The sequence below is a fragment of the Dermacentor andersoni genome, chromosome 9 (genome assembly GCF_023375885.2).
Source record: "Dermacentor andersoni chromosome 9, qqDerAnde1_hic_scaffold, whole genome shotgun sequence".
Lineage (NCBI taxonomy): Eukaryota > Metazoa > Arthropoda > Arachnida > Ixodida > Ixodidae > Dermacentor > Dermacentor andersoni.
Window position 1 is genome coordinate 107,840,944 of NC_092822.1, and position 18,315 is coordinate 107,859,258.

General features: G+C 44.2%; 1 pseudogene; it reads right to left on the bottom strand.

Moving 5' to 3' along the window:
• Positions 1 to 4,217: 4,217 nt before the first annotated feature.
• LOC140213340 (uncharacterized) lies at positions 4,218 to 15,190 on the bottom strand (annotated as a pseudogene).
• Between the last annotated feature and the right edge of the window lie 3,125 nt (positions 15,191 to 18,315).

Here is an 18,315-nt window from a genome sequence, read left to right on the forward strand (position 1 = left end):
CACCTCAGGAGCTCCCAGCGATCGCTGAACCTCATCTTTCACGATGTCAGCGATCGAGGCTACTTGAGGCTGCGACGAAGGCAAGACCTTGCGCAGTTCGGCGCGCACAATGGCCCTGATGGTCTCTTGGAGATCAACGGAGCCCAGCGCTTGGATGGCGCACTGAGGCGTGAGCACTTGGTGGTTATATTGCCTAGTGCGCATTTCTACCGTTTTCTCAATCGTCGTAGCCTCTGTCAGGAACTCAGCTACGGTCTTCGGTAGGTTTCGGATTAGTCCGGCGAAAAGTTCTTGCTTCACGTCTCGCATCGAGAAATGCACTTTTTTCTCTTTGGACATTTCCGGGTCGGCGTGCCGGAAAAGACGGGACAAATCTTCTGTGAAGATGGCGATGGTCTCATGGGTTAGTTGGCCTCGGGTTCCCAGCAGAACTTCGGCCCTTTCTTTTTGGACAAAGCTCGTGAATGTCCTCAGGAAGTTACTGCAGAACAGGTCCCATGTTGCTAGGGTGGACTCCCGGTTCTCGAACCAAGTCCTCGCGGCATCTTCCAACGAGAAGTACACATGTCGTAGCTTATCCTCAAAGGTCCAGTTATTGAAGGTTGAGATCCTGCCGAAGGTTTCGAGCCAGGTTTCAGGATCCTCCGACGTAGCTCCACGAAAGGTAGGGGGCTCTCTGGGTTGTTGAAGTACGATGGGTGACACTGGGGCAGCCTTTGTAGTTGTGTTGGCCACAATCTTCTTGGTCTTCTCAGGTAGAAGGCCGTGCTCCGTGGGCACCTGTTGTAGACGACGGCTTGCTCGATGGTCCGGGACTACGTTGGTGCTCTTTTTGCGGTCCGGGCTTGGATCTCGGCTTGTCGGGGGCGTCCGGTACATGGACGAAAAGCACCTCCACCAGATGTCACGTGGTAGTGACGTTAAATAACACAGTAGCAATACTGTGAAAGACAAAACTAGCTTTTATTGGGCGAACCTGTGCCCACAAAACAGGCTACACTTAAAGCGCAACGAGAGCGGTGAACACAGTCGGCGATCGTCGAAAATCTGATCAACGGGTCAAGCGCGTCGGCTTTTACACAGCAGTCGTCGAATGTTCCAGACAAATCGTAGGGACCCGCGCGCCTTGCATTAAGTTCTACACCATTCGCGTCACGCGATGAAATCAGATAACACAAGGTTCGGCAACAACAGACAGCTGATAGAAGCATCGATAACTTTTCAGAAACTTCGGATACATGCAGGTGCGTCCCGCGCTGTGCGACAACATTTTGTAAGCGGCGACACGTGCTCGCCCGATAAAGATAAGTACACGTGTGATACAAATTCATGGAAAGAAGACAAGAGATCTGAGAAGCTCCTCTAGAACGCATCGAATCAAATGTACACAATGTCCTCTGGAGCTCCCTGGGCGTCACTAATTTGCCTCTCGACAGCTGCAATTATCCATAACCCCCCGGGCGCTTACCTTTCTACTAAAGTGCAAGTCCAGAGGGAAGCTAGATAGAATGGATGAGAGAAAGAGGAGAGGAGGCAGAGAATGCTTAGAACCGACGCAGTCGCGAAATGAGTGAATAACAGCCTTGCCACCCTTCGCGCACAGTTCTCATACAAATTTAAGGAAGGTGGGAGAGGGTAAAGATGACGTGAGAAGGCAAGGAAACCCTACTACTATAGACCATCTGTTTATGGGCGCTGCCATACTGCGTATGCAGTATCTATGGACAGTCGGCATGTTGGCTTGGGCGAGCACTCTGTGTTGTATGCCAAGCGTACATTCGCCGGCAGTTTCTGGTGGTTCTGGCACTCGCGCGATCTGCTTTGCATGACCTGGCATCCACACGGGAAACAGTTCTGTGAAACGTACTGAAGCAATTGAAGTCAGCATGGCTGGAGTTTCTGCAGCGTTGAGGCGGATGGAGCACCAAGCATGATTTGTGCGTGTGTTCGAGCCAAATGTCAGCCTCGGAGATCAGTTTCGAACTTCTAGAAATTCGTTTCACTAAAATGACCTTACTGCGGCATTCTCGCTCTAATTCTAAGCTATGGTTTAGCAGCAATGCATAGTTCCGAAGCATATGACAATCCCAAAAGTGTGGGCACTCTTCTGTTACAGAATAAGTTGTGCTGTTTAATTTGACAGGCGTTCCAACTGTTATCTGCAGATACATTTCTCGGCTTTATACCTCTTTTATTGGAGGAGGTCTCTGCCCACGAATAAGTTAGTTCAAGTTAATAATAACACCATACTGTACAATGTGAATTAGACTTTTCAAGTGGTTAAGTCATCATCTGCAGACTGCGTGATTTTCCGAAGCAGTGGTAGATGCTGGGTTATAGATCGCTTTGTTCTATATAACACATGGTCCAAGCATGCGGCATGACCATGCGAGGTTTTATTGTAGCGTTAGAACATTTTCTTTTTTTTTTCTTGCAAAAGAAGAGAGTAAGCACTGATATTTTTTTTTCTTCTCATCTTAGCAACCACGTGCGTTATAGAAATTCTGTTCTGACAAATAATTGCCAGATTCATTTTATTCGGTCGCCTTCGGATATTAGTGTTTTACAGTGCAAAAACTCAATGCCAAAGCACAAAGCTTATATGGGCTATGAAGTTTTACGAACTGCAGCGTTTGCTGTATTGAGGAAAGCTATCAGCCTCAAACACCAGGCTAGCATACACACTCCACAGTGATTTTAAGTCTACTAGACTTGAAATCATCCTTCTCATCAGGCATCCTTCTTGTGGCTTTCAAGACTACTAGACTTGAAATCCAAGAGAAGGATGCCGGTGACTGACGCAAATATTGTATAACCATTGGCGCTAAGACGTGTCGGGGTTGCATTGGGTCAGCCGTACACGAGCATACACTTTTACATTTTAATTCCCACACCAAACGATCAGACAGTGAGATGATTTTCCAATTCACACTGGCAATTCAGAGACACCGGTTCTCTTTGTCGAATGCATATGGATATAATGAAAATAGCTCACAGCACGTACACACACCGCGGCTGATGATGCACACCGCTTGTTTGTGCAATCAAGAGATGTTTCCGCATAATGTAGTTACTGCTGTGCCGAATTGCTACACAGTGGTTCCTCGACGACCTTGTATGCACTGACATCACATACATTCCACAGAGAAGGAGCTAAAACTTCTACACATTGTTCTGCAGCACGCAATAGCAACACGTACAAGCAGCGCCGCGCCGACTCGCACAAGCCAGAGAGGAGGAAAGGCTCATTGCGCAAACTTTCCTCCTCACCCCATTAAATGGTCCTCAGACACGACAGCGGTTCCACGGAAACTAGATAACCTTAAGTTCAAGGCATGGTATGGTGTGCTTCTGCTATGTCTGAAAAATAAAACCATGCAAATATGTCATGCGGACAACTTGCGCACGGCGTGCAGAAGCACAGCCGCATTATTTAAAGCACACTGCAGGATCTTGGTGACACGACAGAAGCGGTCACACGTCAGATCAACACTTCTGTGCCCGCCGTGGTAGCTTTGCTGCTATAGCATTGCACGACGTCATGGATCAGATCGCGACCACGGCAGCCACGCTTTGACGGGGGCGAAAGAAAAAAACAATCACCCACTTAGATTTAGGGCCACGTTAAAGAACACCACGGTGTCAAAATTAATCCACAGTCCACCACCACAGACTGCCTCATAATCTGATTGTGGTTTTGGCACGTACAGCCACGTAATCCAATTGAAGTTTAATGCTTCTGCCACGATACGATATGCCATGTGTGTTATGTGTACTACATAAACAAACAGCAGTGGTATACGCAATGTATTGTTTAACATCAACTCCCGACTCTCATGTTGGACTAAAGGTTGAAGTAAATACGCATTCACCGTAAATCCCCACTAATTATCGTCGATCAAAGGAACCAGCACAAAAATCTTCGCTTACATTGATTCCCACAGTCGTGGGATCTGCACAACTTTATGCACATGTGCCTAAGCACATAAACACACCATGAAACAGCAGTGCTTCAGAATTCAATGCAGCATTGCTAATAACACGGTCAAATGAGAATTACCTGCTCTGTCAATGTCACGGGCACCCAATTCTTCCTGGAGAAGGATGTGCATGCCTTCCGAGAGCCGAGACAGGTGCTTCCAATATTCGGGATGCAGAATACCATCAAAGCAAGGGGATGCATACAACAATATCCATTGCCTCCACTCAGATGCCTTTCAGTGGCCACGGTCTTTGAGCGGGCGCGGCAGCCTGGTCACGCAGTGTGGGGGCTTTATGGCAAGCAGCCGCAACTCTATCCTCACAGCAACTGAAGGCGCACCTGCAAGCAGCAATAATGCAGAGCTGGTCACCTATAACAAAAAAATAATTACCAAAAACACGTCTCAACAAATACAAGGAAGTACATTGTGATCTTCATGCTTTCAGCTACATTTCCAGATGTGACTTGAAACATCAAGCTTACCTCGAAGATCAATTATGACCCCATTTTTAATATTGCATGTGCATTTTTACTATAATGCATGGCTGAACTTGAATTCACCTCATGTCAATGCATGTCATAAGCTATGCAGCCACGAAGTGTGCTCAAGTAAAAAGCAGTCGCCTCACAGTTACAGTGGACAGCACCTCACGTCATGGCATTTACATGACTATGACAATGGTTCATTGCATTGCATTTAAAACACATCTCAAACATGTAAATGGTGTTAGAAATGCGGTTCTGGCACAGAAATTTAAGTGGGAAAGCTAGCAGAAATCAAAGTAGCCCAACGTCGAATTGTGTTGTAAATGGTGCTGGTAATGGACAAAAAATTGAATGCAGCACCGACAATGTTCTGCATTGTGAATGGTAGCTGTGACGTTGACGACAATTTACTCAACTGAGTTCCATTCAAAAGAAGGGTGGCAGACTTGGCTAGCTGGAATTCAAATAATTTTGTTGCAAGAACATATGCTGCAATACGAAAAAAAATATAACACGACAAAGAGGCGGACGCAAATACTAACAGGTTGTGAAATGAGCAATGAAATGCTCTTGTGATAATCAACATCAACAAGGGCATGCAAAACAAGGAAAAGTATCGCACCATGTGCACAAATAATTTTTTTTCCTTTGCTAAGTGCAGAGAACAAAATAAATATGGCACTGCCAAACATATCTCTCTTGTTTTTAGTTAATTTTTTATGCCGGACAAGGAGCATTTGGATAAATAAAAGGACACCTTACTTGGAAATAGCTTTTTGCTATTACATGTACCACTGAATTTTGCCAATTTATATATGATGATATCCAAAGAGGTGATCACATATGTTAAAAAGTTTGTGAAAGTTACCAGGTACATCCTATACTTTGGGCTGCCAGGTAGCCAAAACCCCATTCTCTGTGGTTTTATTCTTAAACTAAGACGCTCTGCGGATTTCTACTCCCTGCCTCCTTCCCAATTTCAGAGACATATGAAACTTGAAAACAAAGGACCCTGTCTGTAATGAATAAGCAACTAGCTTTATTTAGCCTTTGCTTCAAAAGATTGTCAATTAGGTTTAAATTGAGCAACGACCAGTCATTCGATGCAATGATTCAGGTTGATGAAAAAAGCACATGGAACTACATCTAAGACAACAAATTTTACATAGAAATTGGTGCAGCAAGCTGCAAAAAGTACACATGGTGACTTGGTGGCACAATTTATATCATGAAAACCATTACGCACCACAGGACCTCACAAGTACTATCATCGTCATCATCATCAGCCCACTCTTATGCACACTGTTAGAAGTACAATGGCCTCTCCCAGCAATCTCAAATTACTCTGTCTTGTGCAAGCTGATTCCAACTTTGCCTGCAAATTTTCTCATTTCATCATCCCACCTAATTTTTTGCATTTCTCAACTGGACTTAACCTGGCGACCATTCCGTAATTCTACTGAACCACAACTTAAGCTGTTTGTATTCTTTGATAAGTTTCCTTCTCGTGATGAGGGTCGCCTGTCAGTAATTGACTTAGATAAACATACTCCTATAAACACGCTTCTAAACATACAGTTTAATGCAAAAGTTTACAGAACGCTGGATCTGGAAAAATGCTGAACATCTTCGGAGCGTCGGAACACAGCCTGTTTTAAGTTCAGGTGTACAGTTAGACGGTGTATGAGCTTCACAGGGCCAGGCCTAACCCAAATTCCACTAAGCAGGATCAACTTTGGTTCAAACTTCATGTGCACAGCTTGAGAGGACTGAAGCTTGTGCATTTCGAGTTTGAAGACATGTTTCAACTAATTTTTAACATGATAATTATTTATACAAACAAAAGTGCTGTAGATATGGCGCTGTCGGTTCGGTGGCTGATCGCTTGGGGCTCAGTTGAGCGATCATGGTGAACAATTTTGTCAGTGCCATCGACAAGGACAGTCACGCTACGACAACTCGCGCCTGTCTGTTGCGTCATTGTTGGCCTATTCTGATAAAATCGTGTCAGCGACACACTGTGCTGAATAGATGGCCAATTGTTGGCGTCACAGTGCCTTGTCAATCTCTTATCGTTCCAGTGTTACCATACCTTAAACGAGTACATGAAGGCAGGTACCCGCTGCCATAACCAGCAAAAGAGGGCCAACGCCTCAAGAAGACTTTGTCAGCAATATGATGTTTTTGAAGTGTCTGCCAAGTGTAATGCAAGAGTTACTCAATTAATTTGCTAGCCATCAATGCAGTGTAGCAACTACATGTTTCGTGTTGTATTCCGGACGAAGCCCTGGCTGCTATTTTTAAGTGGAGTTACAGTCTTGCGCTACAGACATTATCAGCGCTGCACTGACGTAGAGCTACATACCAGTGGAGTTCCAACACATTACACAGCACGAGTCTCTGCTGCAGTGCGCATCTGTGCAGGTCTCTTTTTTTTGGGGGGGGGGGGGGGGGGGGACTGTTCCCCTATATCAGGCTGCACAGCTGAAGACACATGCATTCGGAATGTTTTGAGAATAATATGCTAGGGCAGGGCGCATGCACCATCGCACCATGAGAAAGGTGGATTGTTTAAAAGACTTTTACATCATTTTAGAAAACAGTCACCGTGTCCTTAGGTACCTTCGAGGATATATTCTGCACTCTGCCACAGAAAAGGAGCTCCTAAAAATCACCTTTTTATCCCTTTAAGTGCATGAGATGTACTGCTTTATGATTACGTACAGGAGGATGTGCTAGTGTCTGTGACTAAATGGGACCTCAAGCTGTGTTCATAAGAATCAGTGACTGCTGTTGTAGCCAGCTTTTTGTTTTGTGTACTGGACACACAATGATTTTTTGATGGCTGCTATTCTTCCGTCCTCGAAATAGGCAGTGATGCTACAGTCCAAGCTATGCACCAAAATGGCCAAATGACACGTGAGTGATAAAACAACACAGAAATAAACTGCATAAAACTTCAAGTTTCTACCTTACCAACATAGAAACGCTAGTTGCTGTTCGCAGAAATCAGGATCGCCTCAGTCAGTTGTTTAGTGACACCTTGAAGTACACAGTGCATGTACTCAACACTTTAACCGTTCACGAGATCCAAACCTATAAAGAAGGTATGCGTTGTGCGAGTCAAGCCAGTTCCTAGCATTCTTAGATCAAAGTTGCATACTGTGCAAAAAACATGCAAATAAAATCTCAGAATATGAGCTGCAGGTATTGCATTCATCCAACTAACCAACTGATAGCAGAAATACAATCACCTACTTGTTAAAATGGTGAAAGTTGGCCAGGTTGGGTTCGATTCAACATAAAGCAGCAGCAACTGATGGAAACATTGAAATTTTAGTAAGGTTTTTCTAATTCACTGTGAATTGATACCACAAGAGATAACTGTCAAAAAGGGAAGTACTGTTTTCTCCCTCTGTCATTTCTCATTTTTAGCAGCAAAACTTTTCATTTCGCTATAAAATTTAACGGTCAAAAATATTCTGAAATTAAGAGCACTGCACAGCGCTCATGCCACTGAGGTGCTGTCTAGCTCAACTGAAACTTTTTTCAGTACATACTAGAAACAAACCCTTGAGTAAAAGCAGCCACAAACAGCTTGACTGCTTCCACAAGGCACTGTTCATTATAGCGCAAGGACACTTCGTACTCCTTGAAGGGCACATAATCAAGAATACCAACAAAATAATGCAACTAAAAACATAATAAACAATGACAAAAAGAAATGTAAAAATGGAAATGTCAACACTGTCATAGGGCACACCAGTGACAGGATAACTAACATGCATTTAAAAGGGTCTCAACTAGAGCTTGTGGGTATTGCTTCATTACAGGGCAACAGCAGTAAAAAATGGACAGCACCTGTCCTGTACGTCTTTCTTGTCTTGTTTCGTCGCACGTTTTCCCCGTAATGAAATATTCACATGGCATAACAACACAACAATTGCTTAGTAAGAACAAGAGAAACACATTAGACGTTTTTCACCTTGCATACAAGCCACAAAAACGTGTTACTGCACCAGAGGACACACTTTTCAAAAAAGTTAACAAACCGACACAAACATCTAATGCAAATATTTGTTACACAATTTCATTTTGCCAAAATTAGGAGCCAATGAGAATTACGCATGTGTCAATGACAGATCATGTTTAGCTAAATATAGTGCCAACAACATATCCTACTTCTGCTACCTTTTACTTCCTCAGCCTAAGCATACATAACATAAAATTATAAGCAAGCACCCCTATCAATGCAAGTGGCCACCTCCACTTTTCCTGCGGCTTAACTTGGTACCAACTACCAAGAAATGCCACCTTCCTTTCTCCACCCTGTTCACTACTTCACGAGTTTCAGGTTCTCCTTTAATAAATGTGATCTTTTTCTGAAAAAAAAACAAAGCTAATTTAGTGAGGATGACAAGTGTATCGTTTATCCGCATGTCCGCTACTGCCTGAAGTGGCAGCAGCTTAGCCACTTTTTGCATAACTTAGCACAGCCTTTTACAGTGATTAGTTATGTTAGATGTATCAGTTGTAAGATGTCCCGGATGCCGATGTAGATTTGGTGTGCAGTGCTTTGGTCGGTGGTCGTTACATGCAGCAGGGCAGCATGCACTTCTATCCAGTGAGAAATTTTTTTTAATGTTGAGGTTCTCGAGCGGCATCAGAGAACCAGGTGAATATTGAACTGCTGCTGGTGCTGCATAGTCAGAAGATTGCACGCCCCTACCGCCCGAGTACAAGGAACCTAATTTTTGGATCCAACTCAAATGTGTCAGTGATTTGATGGGTTTGGGAGCAATGAAGCAGAATAAGAAAAGTAGATTTATGTTAACCAAAGCTCTTTAGTAATGGAAATACTGACAAAGAAAGACATACACCAATCAAGTAAAGCATTTTGTCTGAAGCCGTAAAGCCTTGCTTTAAAAAAAAAAAGGCTTGCGTATGGAAGGCGCAATGTATTGTTTTTTTTTAGTTTTACTTGGTCGGTGTAAGTCTTTCTTTGTCATGTTTCATCCCTATAAGGCGGGCTTTCGCCAAACTCTCGACTGCAAAGGAAAGGCTGTGCTGTCCTTTTTTTTTTGTTTTTGTCAGAGGTGTTTCACTACTTCTTTAAGTTTGGTCGGTGACCTAGCGAATTGAGGGCCATGGTGCAATTTACTATGAATGAGCATAGTAAGTACAATTACACACTTGTGGTAAAACAGATAAAACAAAATTTTGCGGTGAGATTCACCGGGACACTGCAGCCACAAAGCATATTCATAGTGGTAGTCCTTGGCAAGCTGAATGGCAACTATGGTAAGAAGCATTTTGCATATGTTGCGTGACAAGTTTACCCCTCGACATCAATAATCAGGGAAGTGAGAACAAAAAGATTCTACAATTGAAGTGGGGCAGAGCAGAAGCACTGCACTCTCCCAAATACCCACTAACCTGCACCACAAAAATTCCCAATGGCTTTGCTCTCAGCATTCACCTTAATGATGCCTTGAACTTGAGTACAGTGTGAAAGCGCCAAGGAGTGCTGTCATCATGGTGCTGACAGGGCCCTGGTACTTGTTCTCTGAATGTGGTGAAGTCAGTCTATCTGCTAAAACATAAAAGTGGCCACTGCGATATACTCACACATCTAGTTTGATGGACAGCTCTTTTGACAACAGTCAAGAATATCATATGCAGTACCATGTTCCTTAGATAACACAGTAACCAATACCAAAATTAAGGCTGGGCATTTTTGATTGCGACAAATCCAGATCTTACTGCTTGACTGCAATTGATTCTTGCAGTCTATGCACAGGAGGCAATCACGATCAAGAAATTTGATGCCGAGTAGACTCCATTGCAATAAGAAATGCTCCGTGCAGCACCGTATCAGTTAGGCAATCAGTTAACAATGATAAGCAAATTGATAGGACAAATATTAGCTTTTGCTACCTTTCAAGTTCATCAATGCTGATGGTCCTTTCACACCATTGATTACATCTTTGTCATCAAGTGCCATCTCCATATCACTCCTGACGAGGTCCGAAGTCCGTGCCTCAACTGGCTCATCTGTGACGCATCTCATGCTCGCTAAAGAAAATAAGAAATGTGAAAATTGTATAAGACACCGCACAGAGTGCATCTCTTCCATCACGCAGAACTTCTTTTTGCACATAGTTGGTTCTAGAGAAGAGTACAAGAAAGTGACGTATACTACTGACCTTCCACACGCTCGCTCCTTATAAGGCACCAGGGGCATCCAAAGGAGCCGTTGAAAGGCACCATGTTTTGCACAGCTGCCCTTGCAGGCGGATCCACAGAACAACACAGCAGGAAAGGCCTAGACGTATGGACCGTGTTCTGGTAAGTCCATGTCACTGGTTTCGTGCTGTTCACTTCTTGCACAAACTTGTCACGGATGAGTTGCATGTTTGGGTGCGACTTGCCAAACCAAAGTCCTGCAAGTACCGGGTGCTTGAACCGCAAGTGCAGTGGCAGTTCAGTAACAATGAACTGAATAGGCGACACATGTTTTTGACGACTTGATGACTGGGCTGCCATCGGTGTTTATGGTCATCATCAAGTCATCATCTCCAAGGCTTCTTGCCTTCCTCAGTTTAGCATAGCACCGAGCATTTATGATATCGGTTATTTTCTATGCCGGCAGTCGTGCTTTCACCAAACTCGACTCTAACTCACATTTCGTTTTTTCTATCAAAAAGCTGAGCTGTTTGTGGAAGTCAAGGATGATAAAAAATGAGCCTTGCTATTTCAGGGCCTGAAGTCTTTCAGTATGCTCGCAAATTTGCCACTTTGCCATTTCACCTTGTGGAGGCATTACCGCGCCTCATGTTTCGCATATATAATTGTACCGTAGCACTTCTGCTCCATTGCTCCAAAGCTTGCGAAACAGGATTCGCTGGGCTGCAATGCACTTGCACCAAAGAGAAAGTTAATAAGCTTTGAAAGATCTCCTAGTGCCGTCCAAGTGAGACCGTGGGCAATGGCGTATGCCATAACTGTTGCAATTGCGCCAGCTTTCGTGACTTGTGAGCCTGGCAGGGTTTCCTCGCTAAAGCCAGAAAACTGGCGATTGTCTCCACTCTCAGACTGTGCCTCCTCAAAGCCGTCGCCCTCCTCACTACTATCTTCAGAGCTCGCTTGCTCGTCGTCGCTTCGTGTGTGCGTGCTACTGGAAGCAGAACTGCACGGAACTGTACCCGCACTGACATTGGCACCATCGTTATCGTCGTCGTCGCTGTGTGCAAAACACGATGCCCTGGTTTATGTTTTTATTGTTCTACAGGCGCGCACATATATTTTGATGTAGGTAGGCTGAGGTGTGGATTTAAAGGATCGTTCATGTGATGAAAAAATTATCTATGCATATGTAGCTTATAGCGCTACGTGTCGGCATCGTGTGTGTCACGTATACCTTCGTTTCAACTGGAGAATGTACATGCGACACTTTTAAAAAGCATGCCCCATTTGGTGATTTTATCTTGTCCCCCAACGATAATCTTCATCTGCCTCGCTTGCACTTCTTTTCTTGTAAATTCTGCGCTTGCTACTTTCCTGTCGAGAATCTCATACTGCATGAAAACGCGCATGTCCTTGGTGACCTGGAAGAACAGGGCACGCAGTCTTAAGGGCAGTGCGGGCAGTATAGATGCCGATTGTCGTTGTGGGAGAAGATAATTAAGCCTTTTGTGAGAGAAGATAATTAAACTTTTGGATAGCTAGCTGTGTGTTTAAATTGGTTAATGTGTCGAACGCCCACAGCTTGGTGAAGGTTCACTGCGTGACATTGCACGATAGATTGACCTTGTATATGTTCTTTTCAACCGCTCTTTTGAACTTGAATGTGTGTTCACTGGGACTCACTCAGCCCGCGGCGCTATAACAAGGCATTTTCACCTGTGTTCAATATGAATGGCCGAAACTAATTCCAGCGATGACAGCGAAAAATTACGAAGGAATCGAAATAATTTATGTGAAGCGGAAAGCAAGAAGTATAGCACGTACCGCTCTCAGCTCGCGCTTGCATCGAACGAATTCTTGGACGATACACCGAAATCGACACATACAAGAACCCGATGCAGTGTCTGAAATCAAAATGGTTTTACCAGCGAAACAAATCGCAAAAGAAGAACATGACAGTGCAGCAATTTAACCGTACTTATTTGCAACGAAGATGCAACTCAGGAATGAGCAAATACTGTGCAGCAGCTGGCAGTGCTGGAGCAATTGAAGAATGGTCCTTTGTGCGTGTGTTTGCGCGGTTTCACTTAGTGCTAACTAATCACAATGGCCCCAACTACGATGACTTTCTTGACGAAAGAGGCACAGCGCATTTCGGGGGCAAGAATTATTCGCCACTATATATATATGCACACAGAAACTGACAAAACTGTACCAAGACAATAATTAAAATGTAACAACTTACTAAAACAACTAGAAAACAAACTGAGTGCAAAGATTCCAGTTAGCGGGCATTTATTTATTTCATTCGGCAAAATGTAAACGCGGTCGCTTTCCTAATGAAAACCCAGGAAGGACCACACTGCAGAAATCATTGGCACATTTGTTTATGCATAACACTCGCCTAAGCGCGCACTTTAGTCAATGCTTGTTACACTTTGATAATGTTTTGCGGCTACGTTAATATACTCGCAATTCGTAAAGCGATTGTGTTTAACATAGAAAACACAACATTTGTACGGCACCTCCATATAGACCTTTCGCTTGAAAATTGTCTGTAGACAATATGTAGACTGTGTCACCTAAATTTTGGTCGCAGAAAAAAAATGAATTGATGACTTTGCTACTCGTTGAAGATCGGCAAGGGAACTTTCTTCTTGAAAGCACTTTATCGCCACAGAGTTGTTTTCTTTCGTCCATACGCCATGACGAAGCCGGTTGTAACGTGGTGCTGTAGCCGAACGTAGCCGAACCAATCCGGGGTCACTGCGGTTGGTACAGTGCTTGTACGGTTGGGTCACACTAAGCTACAGTGCTAGGTTACATGAAATACCACGACAAATATCGGGCTATTTGGCCCACCAGACATATCAAAGTTTTTTCCCCGAAATCCGAAGAAGATTTCGACAAAGCCAAAACTGTCCAGGCGTTCTGGCGGAGCGAGGACGGTGATATTGAAGGCTACTACCCAGTCTTTGTTGACGCTCTGGCAGGTGAGTGTGCCCTGCAAAATTTTCACCTCTCTTGTGTGGTTTTCTTTTGCAGATAGGGTCAACTAAATTTCTTGCTGGCTGGATATATGTGAAACGTAAATTTCCGCTAAGTTGCCCTCGGGAACTGACGTGTGCTATAACGTGTTCCTTGCACGTGCCAGTATTGTTGATCTAGCCGGTGACACATGTCATTTGTAATGCGGCTGTGACACGGGCACTTTCGATCGCTTTCGAGCCCGATCGGGGCCGAAAGTGGCCCGTGTGTAGCAAGTATAACATTCGCAATTTTTCGTTTGCACAACCAACTGCTCTTATGCCAGCACGTTTGCATGCATGAAATCCATGCCCGTGGGTCTCGACAACGTTGCACCTGCGTGCTTCTCTAAAGAAACGCTACCTGCCCTCATATTACTTTATGTACCGTACAATTCTAGCAGTCTGTGAAGGCCAGATTGCCAACTATACTTTAATTTTTTATCATAGTGTTGCATGCTACTAAATTGGCCTTAACTGAATTCAGTTATTAACTAATAAGTGTCAGCATCACTGTAGTGTGCGCCGACGCCTGTGCATAACTTGTAATGTAATAAGTTGCTTTTCCACGTGTGTTGGTGTCATTGTAATACCGCTTCCACCTGGTAGTAAGTATTCTAATTCTATAGTTTAAATTCGCTGCTAGAACTTGTCTCATAAGTTCCTTGCAAATTGCTTTTTGTTTGGTAAAAAGAAATATGATCGAAACGAATGTCACAAACGCGCTTTCTGGTTCAAATATTTAATTCCTTTGCCTCTGTGAAATGCCTTCAAGCGCCTTTGTGATGCAGCAGCATTTTCTCAATAGTCCTACAGAATTTCAGTGCTTAGTTTCGTTTTGCGAAAGCTGTTGCTCAGAAACGGACTTGAAGAAAGTTGTGTTTAGGAGCAAACAGAAAAAAAGGACCATTTTGGCCCAATTTCCTTACACTCGTACACCTGGTGGTCTTTGTTAAGCAGAACCTACGTGATATGTTTGTCATAGCTGCCCTTTCTCTTAGTGTCGTCACAGCCACTACAGTGCTCGGTACGTTTTCATCACTTGTGCACCACTACTTTGGAAGATACATCGGGGTGGTGTAGTTGCTTCAGCATTGGGATGCTGATCCCACGGTCACATGACATAATACTGGCAGTAGCAGTTTGATGGGGGATGAAACGCAAAAATGCCCGGAAACTGTATTGTGTGGATGTTAAGAAATCCAAAGTGGTCAAAATTAACCCAGTCTCCTACGACGGTGTGCCTCATATTCATATCCTGGTTTTGGCATGTAAAACACCAGAATTTCATTAACGCACCCCTGAAACGGTTTGGACAAGTTTTGTAGATGCTTAGGGCACAGCTGTAGTAAATCATTCGCACCACGGTTTGATTAAAGTGTCTCATATTAAGGGAGCTACGGATGATTACAAGTTACCCTCTTCCATGGCCATGCATTTTCTCCAACTCGTTTGCTGAGTGATCGGGGCTAAGCCCCACCTTCACTGGTGCTGCGTCATGATGGCACATCGTGTCGTGTACTGGCGGTTGTCTAGGACAAAGTGCATGAAGCCTCTCCAACCTCCCCGCCAGCAGCTTGGCTGTCGACCCTAACGGTGAGCTATCGAAGCAGCAAAGCATTGCGAGCATTCTGTCACAGCACCAAGCGTGTCCAGTATTTCGGTAACCAAAGGCGTGATGGGCGTTTCGACGGATCTGTGGAAGCGTACACTTAAGCTGATGACGAATCTTTAGTGTAGCCGTACGTGAGCTGCCTGATCGGTCTGCATGGTCCAGCCACCTGGTGGCGCATAGCTTACAGCAAACAAATACCGAATTTTTTCTAACCAAGTGTAAAATATTTACAAAAACAATGTGTTCACGATTACGCACCTGATGAAATTTTACATCAGCAGCAAAGTAGAACAGAGTTCATTACAGCTACTGTGTTTGGTTGAGCTCTTGCCACCAAGTGGCTGCACCGTGTAGACCATTCACGTTTGTGCCTCTGCTCATCCCATAAACGGCACGGTCAAACGGCCTGACCCAGTCTGCTTGCGCTTGTATTTAGCCAAATACCGGACACGCAAAACACTATTAGCCCAGGGAACGATCTACAGGGGCTCTGCGAGCGCCGCTTGCGTGACGTCAGGGCACGGACTCACGCCTGTCGTCTGCTGCAGTTCGCGTGCCTTCTGCGGTGTTTTGATTTGTTGGCAGTCGTTCCCTCTGCTTTTATACTCATGGCGGTAGTCTCAAATACATTTTTACTACATCTTCGTTCGCGAAAATTTATTCAAAGAGCTTATTTCTTAGAGAACGGTACAGTTCTCATAGGCAATGCTACTATGCCAGCCGAAGGAGCACAGGCTAGCCCACTGCGGGTTTTTCATGCGCGGATTGACAACCGCAAGAACATAGCACATAAGAATCCAGTTATGACATCATACCTGCCGGAGTTCAACAGGTATGTCAAAAACGCTGGCAATGTACGACTTCTACAGCAGTTACCTTGATTTTAATTCGCTAAACCAGGTTTGCTCATGACGAGTAGTTCCTGGTATAATATTGAATTTTTGCATTTCTTCACAGGCACACTCGGTAGTAACACGAGGACTTAACACTGCCGTTTAGATTCTACCAGCACCACCTGCTTCTTTAACTGCTTCTGAAAATTAGGTGGTTCTTCACACGTTTATTCTAAGGGGCAGTTTTTTGAAGTAAAGCTAATTAATTGAAGCTTACAGCTGTTTGCAGAATACGAAAGGGAATGCACCGATGTATATTCCCTTTTCCATGGTGCATGTTCAACTCACATGAGCAATTTACTGGTGTTTGTTGATTGAGGAATATACACAACGAATCTGTTTGGGAAACTGACATAAGCTGTTGAGTCCAAATTTTTTTAGTGAGATATGCTTTTTGGACCAAGTGGCTACAGCTAGAAAAAAGCTGAAGCATAATTCATTAGTATATGGGACATATTGAAGATAACTTAATTCCCTAGTGCAGGGTCAAAACTCAAGTGAGACATGTAAGGCTTGTGATGCCTTGCATAAGAAGGTTTGCAAGGTTTTCTTTTACGTACTGATGAAACGAATAGTTCTCCAATTAAACAACACTCGATCGAGACATGGTGAGGTGGAAGGTGCTTGACTTTTGCTTTTCTAGGCAGCCTAAGCTGCACTTTAGTACCTCGAGTATGCCTTAGGCATTACAATTGGCTCTGCAAAAAACGGCCTCGTGGTTTCAATTTGAAGTTGTAGTGAACTGATAGGTTTCGTGAACAATGCGTGCCTCGCCATAACTACAGTGGGTTGCTTCCGTTGTGCGAGGGATGTGCAGTATTGTCGATAAAAGCTACTGAGGGCGACCATGAAACATTTCATCGCTTGCAATTGATTAGCTCTAGATCATAACCACGAAACTTTTCTTTCAAGTAATCGCTACTACGGTTGTTTGTGAATAACCTCTAGATAAGGCGCCGTCGTGTTAGCAGCCACGAGCAATTCGTTTTATGCGGTCTTGTTTCAGAGAGCGGCGAAAGTAGCAGCAAATGCCCTTGCTTTTGCTTTTGCCCCTGTTGCTGTTTGCGAATTTATTGCTGCTATTTATTATTTGTCATTCCGAAAATGCCCCTCTTGCTAGTGCCAAGGAATTGGCCTGCAGTACGGTTTAATAAAATAAATGGTTCATACAATGTATAACGTTACTTTGCCTGTCTACCTTTTATTTCGCTTCATAATTATAAGACCATGTGAATACTTCTCTTGTTAACCCCCCCCCCCTTATGTAATGCCCAATCCAGGGCCCTTAAGGGATAATAAATGATGATGATGATGAAATGCGTGTCTAGTTCTATCTTTTACACATTAATAATGTGGCCATATTTGAATAGAACAATTCACCCGAGTAATAAGAATCATGACAGCTTCCCTGGGCAGTGCCTTTCTAACATGGATAACAGGCCGCCAAATACCAAGATTTTTCTTCCATATAAAATGCAGTATCTCTCGTAACTACGTACCAAGGCAATGGTAAATGTTCGGTGAAGCATCATACACAACTTCGCGTATTGAGTTCACAGACATTCTTTTTACGCAAAATTTATGTACAGACATGGCGCATGTATGCATTGCAAAAGCAGTTGATCCCTTTAACACTACATAGCTTGCGCTATCCAAGCCGCAAATTTTCTTGATTCATGCGTTTTAGAAGAAGGAACTGTGGTTCAGGCATGGCAGCAGAAAGAAGCCGACATATCCTTCGATAAGTACGGTTCGAGCCACTCATACCCCAAAAATACAGGAAGGGAACGAGCGTGCGCGGCAGCCGAGCGAGTCGTAGCGAGCGGCGCCCTGGCCGGGGCGTCACTCGCAAGAGGGAGCCACTCCAACTTCTCGTCGCTAAGTGTGGTAGTAATCCTCTGGCGTAAAGTGATGGCCGCAAATGCGCAAATCCTTGCACCGATCGGTTGCCAACAGTAAGATGCGCTGTAGCCACTCCACTCATCTGCTGCCTTGCAGAGAGACACGATGTCACAGCTTGACATATTTCAAGTAGCTACGTTTCCGGCCACCAATGTAAAAAGCGCGTACCATGGTGCTTGTTAAAATAAAGATCGAGATCAACCCTGACCGCGGAGCTCGTGTCAA